This window comes from Anser cygnoides, chromosome 4, assembly GCF_040182565.1.
Source record: "Anser cygnoides isolate HZ-2024a breed goose chromosome 4, Taihu_goose_T2T_genome, whole genome shotgun sequence".
NCBI classification, from domain to species: domain Eukaryota; kingdom Metazoa; phylum Chordata; class Aves; order Anseriformes; family Anatidae; genus Anser; species Anser cygnoides.
The window spans coordinates 78,596,050-78,602,576 of record NC_089876.1 but is presented as its reverse complement, the minus strand read 5'-3'; positions in this window follow the sequence as shown (position 1 = coordinate 78,602,576).

Here is a 6,527-nt window from a genome sequence, read left to right as displayed (position 1 = left end):
TTCCATTCATAAATCTACTAAGTCTTCTAAGGCCTCCGAGTGTTTATCACTCGCATTAGGTCCTCTCTATACATATGGTCCTTAGAAAATGAAGCTCTGAGTATTTGTTTCAGGTTCCAGCTGCTCCACTTTTTGTTGTGAAAAGTGTGCTCAGACTCATTAAATCTGCAGGGCTTGGAAGCTGTCCTTGTGGTTACACCACAGACAATATTGCATGCGAGACCCAAGTGCTGTAACACTTTGGCATGAGGCACAGTGCATGCAAGAATTTAGCAGCAGTCCCAGAAATGACTCTAACACATCTCCTGTTTCTCAGCTGCTGACAAAAAGGTGCTTTTTAGAAAAGTCAGAAGCTAAACAGATGTCCTCAGAGAAGCTGAAGATGGAAATATTTCTCAAGTGAGCAATTTCACTTGCAACATGGAGACCGCTTTAGTAGGTTTCTTGAGTGACCAGCAACTTTTCTACAGGTCATGGGGTGCAGAGCTGCCTTGCTATTTTCTGCCCTGAGTTATGTGGGTAAAACATGATACAGGGCTTGATGCTGAATGTTTAAACACATAGAGGATGAAGTCCTATGGGTTAAATTTCTCTAGGCCAAGAGGGGACTGTCCTTTTATGAACACGCATAAGTCAGCTATGCTACTGCGCCACTTCAGTTGCTTCCAACTAGAAGCAGAAATCCAGAGGCTGTTTGAAATTCATGAACCAGATGCTTATGAACCTTTTTTCAGAGAAGTCAAGTTGCAAGTGCCAGTAAATAGTAGATAAAGTAGAAGCAACTTCTGTGCCACTGTTGATTGGTGGCAGGGAAAAGCAGAAGGAAATATTAAGTAAGAAATTATTAGTTGGTGAAGGGTGGGAAAAAAGAAGGAATCTTTTCATTTCCTTTAAGCTTGCTTGTTTCTTGAATTTAACACAGCTAACCTGAAATATATATTTTTTAAACTCTGCTTCTCATTTGCTTTTGCATTGCTTTCATCTTGAGTGCGAAATTCCAAGTTACTGTGAAAAAGCTGCCCTAGGAATATTCTTGGCAATACTGCAAGCAGAAAGTACAGGAAACCTCACAAGAGAGTTTGTTCCAGCAACACTGCCATCCACGTTTCACAGCTGCAAGGACATTCAATGTAAATCTAAACACCTTCCTTTCCCTTACACAAAATCTTGCTGAAGTAAAAGTACCTAGGACCAGAAAAGTTTAATTAGCTATGGCACAATCACAATCTGCTGAAATAAAAGGGGGAAAAAAGTCATCCATGAAAAAACTTTCACAAACTAAACTGGGGCCAAGATAGTATAACCCAGTTACTGCATGTCACGCTGGCCAGCAGGCAAAGCAGGAAAGCAAAGGGGAAAGATTTTTATAGGCACACATTTCTCTGCCATTTCTTGTAGCCACTTTTGGCAAATATCAGTAAGTGAAGAAGAGCCGGTGCAGTAATGACTGTTGGAAAGAGGAAGGCAGCATTGTCTCTCATTGGCCTCAAGCGCTGTTTCATACCACCACTTCAGTTCTGTTGTGTCAGTGATGTTTTTTAGGATGCGCTGTTTATAACTGATCATGGGGTAACTTTCTGAAAGCGTATATAAGTGAAGAAACAGAGGGTATATGTTTATGGGGTGGTTAACCCTTCAATACTCTTACAGGAGGCATCAGTTAGCTGCTAAGTGTTACTGCACAGGTATATTGGATTCGACAGGCAGTAAATGAAGTCTGTCTCTGGTTCAAGATCTTAACTATCAGCTTAAGCTCTATGTCCCATCTAAAACATCTGGGAGACAGAAGGGGTCCTGACACCCCATCTTGACCTGGGGAATATTCCAGAGAAGACACCACCGAGGACTTGTAAGACTGTATTGTGAAGACCTGGCTTCAAGCCCTCTTGAGCAGGCCAAGCCATGTTGATTCTGCCATTAAAATACAGAAACCTTCAGTGCTGAAACAGTAAGAGTTTAAAGGGAATAAATGTGATTCAGAGTTTCATTAGCTGATTTTACCTTGTGTTTAACTGCTGTCTTCCTTGAATGACACAGGAACTCAGCTTTGGCTTTTATGTAGTGTGCTAGTTTTCAATATGCTCCTCAGGCTTTCCCTAAAGGAAAGATAGTACTGCCAAAGATATATGGAGAAATACATTGATATACTTGCTTTTCTGTTTGTTTTTAATGTAAAGTTTTGCTTCAATCTTGCTGTGTAACTAACACTTTTAAGTTAATTATTTTTAGAATTATTTTGCTTTTAGGCAGTAGATGTCTTACTTATTTCTTGATATTACTGAATTTTTCTCAGTTATTTACTGGAATTGACAAATCTTTGTTTCTAGTCCTGGCAAATGTAATAACCACGTTACCCTGAATTTGCTATTCAACCCACTTGTGTTCATTTAGGGAAAATTATCCAAATGGTCTGCTACAGTTAAAAAAAATCTATATAGCATCATGAATGTGTATTTGTGTGAACAATGAGACATATCAGGAAATATTTTATCAGTCATTTTTAGGTAGAACTCCAACTTAGTATTTTGTAAAATATAATACTGGAATAATTATTTGGGACCGATGTCACCAGTCAAATTAAGTGCTGAGTAAAACTTCTGTGAAAATGTGCAGATCTGGCTCAATAAATTAGATTGCTTTAGTACTAACAAGAAAAAAAAAAAAAGCTGTAAATGGACAAATTCTAGGCTGGTGAATTCACTGTAAGTAAAATGTAATTTCTAAGTAAGAGTGACTGCTGATGGGCTAGAGTCTAACTGGCACAGTGTTCAGAAACAAAAAGCTGGCCTCAGCGTTAACAGTAGTATAAAAAAGTATAGAAATATGATTTTGGTACAGCTCTGTTCCAACTTTTGAGAATAAAGCACTGACTCCAACAAGGCATCCTGGAGCCTGCCTTTGCTTTGTGATGCCTCTGCTCCAGTTTGGTTCAGAGGGAAGTTAACTAATAGCAATGGATCTAACTAAGCTAGGTCAAAGGATTGTGTCAAACTCTGTAGTAAGTATAAATGGAAGAAAAGTGAACTAATATGCTTCTAAGACAGCGTGTGCAAATATTTTAAACCTAAGAAAAAGTATAAATGTGTTCTTGAGGTGTTACAAGAATAGGAGATACAATTTTCTTGCAAAGAATGACTTTCAAACAGAAAATGGTAATCATGTAAAAGGGGGAGATACTAAATTCTTGATTGCACTAAATAATCCTCTTTAAGAATTTTCCTGATTATCATGACCTTTTCTTTTTCTCACTTAGCTGATCTGTGTGTGATGAGTTACTAGTTGAATTGGGTGTTTAAAAAAAAATAAATAAATTAATTAATTAAACAACCAACAAAAAAAAAAGAGAAAAAACAGCCCAAATCTTTCAGAATGGCTTAAGAGTGAAAACAGATGACAGAAGACAGCTACGCTAGAGAAAACAATACTCGTGATTAAAGAAATTTTATATAGCAAGCTATATAGGGCACTGGGGAAAACAGGAAGAGGGAGTATACATTTTTTCCAGTTGTTACATTATCTTCACACAGTCACACATGTTTGCAGTAAAGTTGACTCATGAAAAAAAAAGGACCCTGTAAAAATGTCCGTGTTCAAAGAAAATCATTTCTTGGACACTGCATGCATACACACAAATCACTAACAGTCAACGTTTGTTGTTAATAGTAGTTTTCCTTACATTTTCTGTTTGTTTGTTTGTTTTTTTGATGCAAACATAAGTATGAAATCTTTGAATTATGCCATATTGGTCAAACGGTTAGAAAGTAGTATTCTGTGCAGTTATATTTTACATAACTGGGCTGATACAGTAAGGAAAATAAGTAGAGGTATGTGTTAGGGGGAAAAAGGAATATATGCGATGTTTCATGCCCTTCTCATATTTAAATTCAAAATTCAATTCTACTCTTTGTGTACATCTGTGCCAGGTGCTTCAAAACAAGATGCAAGAACGTACCTATAACTTTTATGCTGTTTCTTGCCATAGTTTCCAACAGTTACATATTGGCCTAAATCACTGTACATGGCACTTAATTGATAAGAACTCAGTAATCTTGGTGTCTTTATAAATATCATGTCCCTCCTTGTAAGTTTTGTTGCTGGATTTAGTGATTTCTGGTAACATCGAGTTTCACAGTTTAGTTACTATGGAGAGGTATTTTTGTGTCGGTTTTGATTTTCGCCCCTTTAGTTTCACAGAATATCATAGAATCATAGAATTTATTCTATGATTCATAGATCATAGAATTTATTCTATGATTCTATGATACTCATAGAATCATAGAATATCCCGAGTTGGAAGGGACCCATAAGGATCGTCAAGTCCAGCTTCTGGCACCGCACAGGTCTACCCAAAAGTTTAGACCATGTGACTGAGTGCACAGTCCAATCACTTCTTAAATTCAGACAGGCTTGGTGCAGTGACTACGTCCCTGGGGCGCCTGTTCCAGTGGGCAACTACCCTCTCGGTGAAGAACCTCTTCCTGATGTCCAGCCTAAACTTCCCCTGCCTCAGCTTGACACCGTTCCCATGGGTCCTGTCACTGGTGATTATGGAGAATAGGTCCCCTGCCTCTCCACTCCCCCTCGCGAGGAAGTTGTAGACCGCGATGAGGTCCCCCCTCAGCCTTCTCTTCTCCAGGCTGAACAGGCCAAGTGCCCTCAGCCGCTCCTCATATGTCTTCCCCTCTAGGCCCTTCACCATCTTCGTCGCCCTCCTCTGGACACTCTCCAACAGTTTAATGTCCTTTTTGTACTGTGGTGCCCAGAACTGCACGCAGTACTCGAGGTGAGGCCGCACCAGCGCAGAGTAGAGCAGGACAATCACTTCCCTCAACCGACTAGCGATGCCGTGCTTGATGCACCCCAGGATACCGTTGTCCCTCCTGGCTGCCAGGGCACACTGCTGGCTCATGTTCAACTTGCTGTCAACCACAACCCCCAGATCCCTCTCTGCGGGGCTGCTCTCCAGCGTCTTGTGGCCCAGTCTGTACGTATAGCCAGGGTTGCCCCGTCCCAGGTGCAGGACCCGGCACTTGCTTTTGTTAAACCTCATGTGGCTGGTGATCGCCCAGCTCTCCAATCTGTCCAGATCTCTCTGCAAGGCCTTTCCACCCTCATCCGAGTCCACAACTCCAAGTTTGGTGTTGTCGGCAAATTTGCACAAAACACCTTCTAGTCCTACATCATTTATAAAGACATTGAAAATCATTTGAGGGACCCCACTAGTGACCATCCGCCAGCCAGATGTGGCCCCATTAACCACAACCCTTTGAGCCCTGCCCGTCAGCCAATTGCTCACCCATCGCATGATGGTTTTGTTTAGCTGTATGCTGGACATTTTGTCCAGTAGGATCCTACGGGAAACCGTGTCAAAAGCTTTGCTGAAGTCCAAAAAGATCACATCAGCTGGTTTCCCTTGATCGACTAGATGGGTGATCTTATCATAAAATCAAATTTGTTAGGCAGGCCCTACCCCTCATGAACCCATGTTGGCTGGGACCAATGACTGCATTGTCCCCCAGGTGCGCCTCAATAACTTCAAGAATCATCTTCTCCGTAATTTTACCAGGCACTGACGTGAGACTGACAGGCCTGTAATTTCTAGGGTCTTCTTTCTTACCCTTCTTGAAAATTGGCACAACATTTGCCAGCTTCCAGTCTACTGGGACCTCTCCAGATTCCCAAGATCATTGAAAAATAATTGAGAGAGGTCCCGCGATGACATCAGCCAGCTCTTTAAGCACCCTGGGATGGATCCCATCCGGACCCATGGACTTGTATGGATCCAGGTGGAGCAGCAAATCCCGCACACGTTCAGGGTCGGTTGGGAGTTTGTCATTCCCACCGTCATGGTCCTCCAGCTCAGGGCACCCAGGGTCCCGAAGCCCATCATCAACATTGAAGACAGAGGCGAAGAAGGCATTAAACGTCTCTGCTTTGCCTATGTCATTGTCTGTGAGGAGACCCTCCCCGTCAAGTAGCGGACCTATGTTTTCTTTGGTTCTCCTTTTTCTGTTCACATATCTAAAAAAACCTTTTTTATTGTCTCTCACAGACATGGCCAGCTTCAACTCTAGTTGGGCTTTGGCCCCACGAATTTTCTTCCTACAAACACAAACAGCATCCCTGTATTCCTTCCTCGTCACCTGGCCCTCCTTCTAGTAGCCATACACTTTCTTTTTCCACCTAAGCTCCAGTAGAAGACTGGCGTTACTATGTGCCATGTCCAAGGGAATGAGTTGTAATAGGTGAAAGTTACCAAATATTTATATCCACTGCATATGGAAAACATATTCTAATATTGTTGCATATATTTCATCTAATCAAGAGTGTGTTTGTTTGTTTGTTTGTTTTCTGGAAGGTATAGGAATTTATGTTGGGAGTGGTGATGGTTTTCAAAGGAGTCATTAATTCATAGTGTAAGAAGTATGTGAACAAGTTGGCCTATCCAGTTGAAATGCTGAGAAATTGGTAGGCAAGTAAGAGATGTAGAGACATCCAGAAATTTTTCCTTTTCCTACATTACTAAA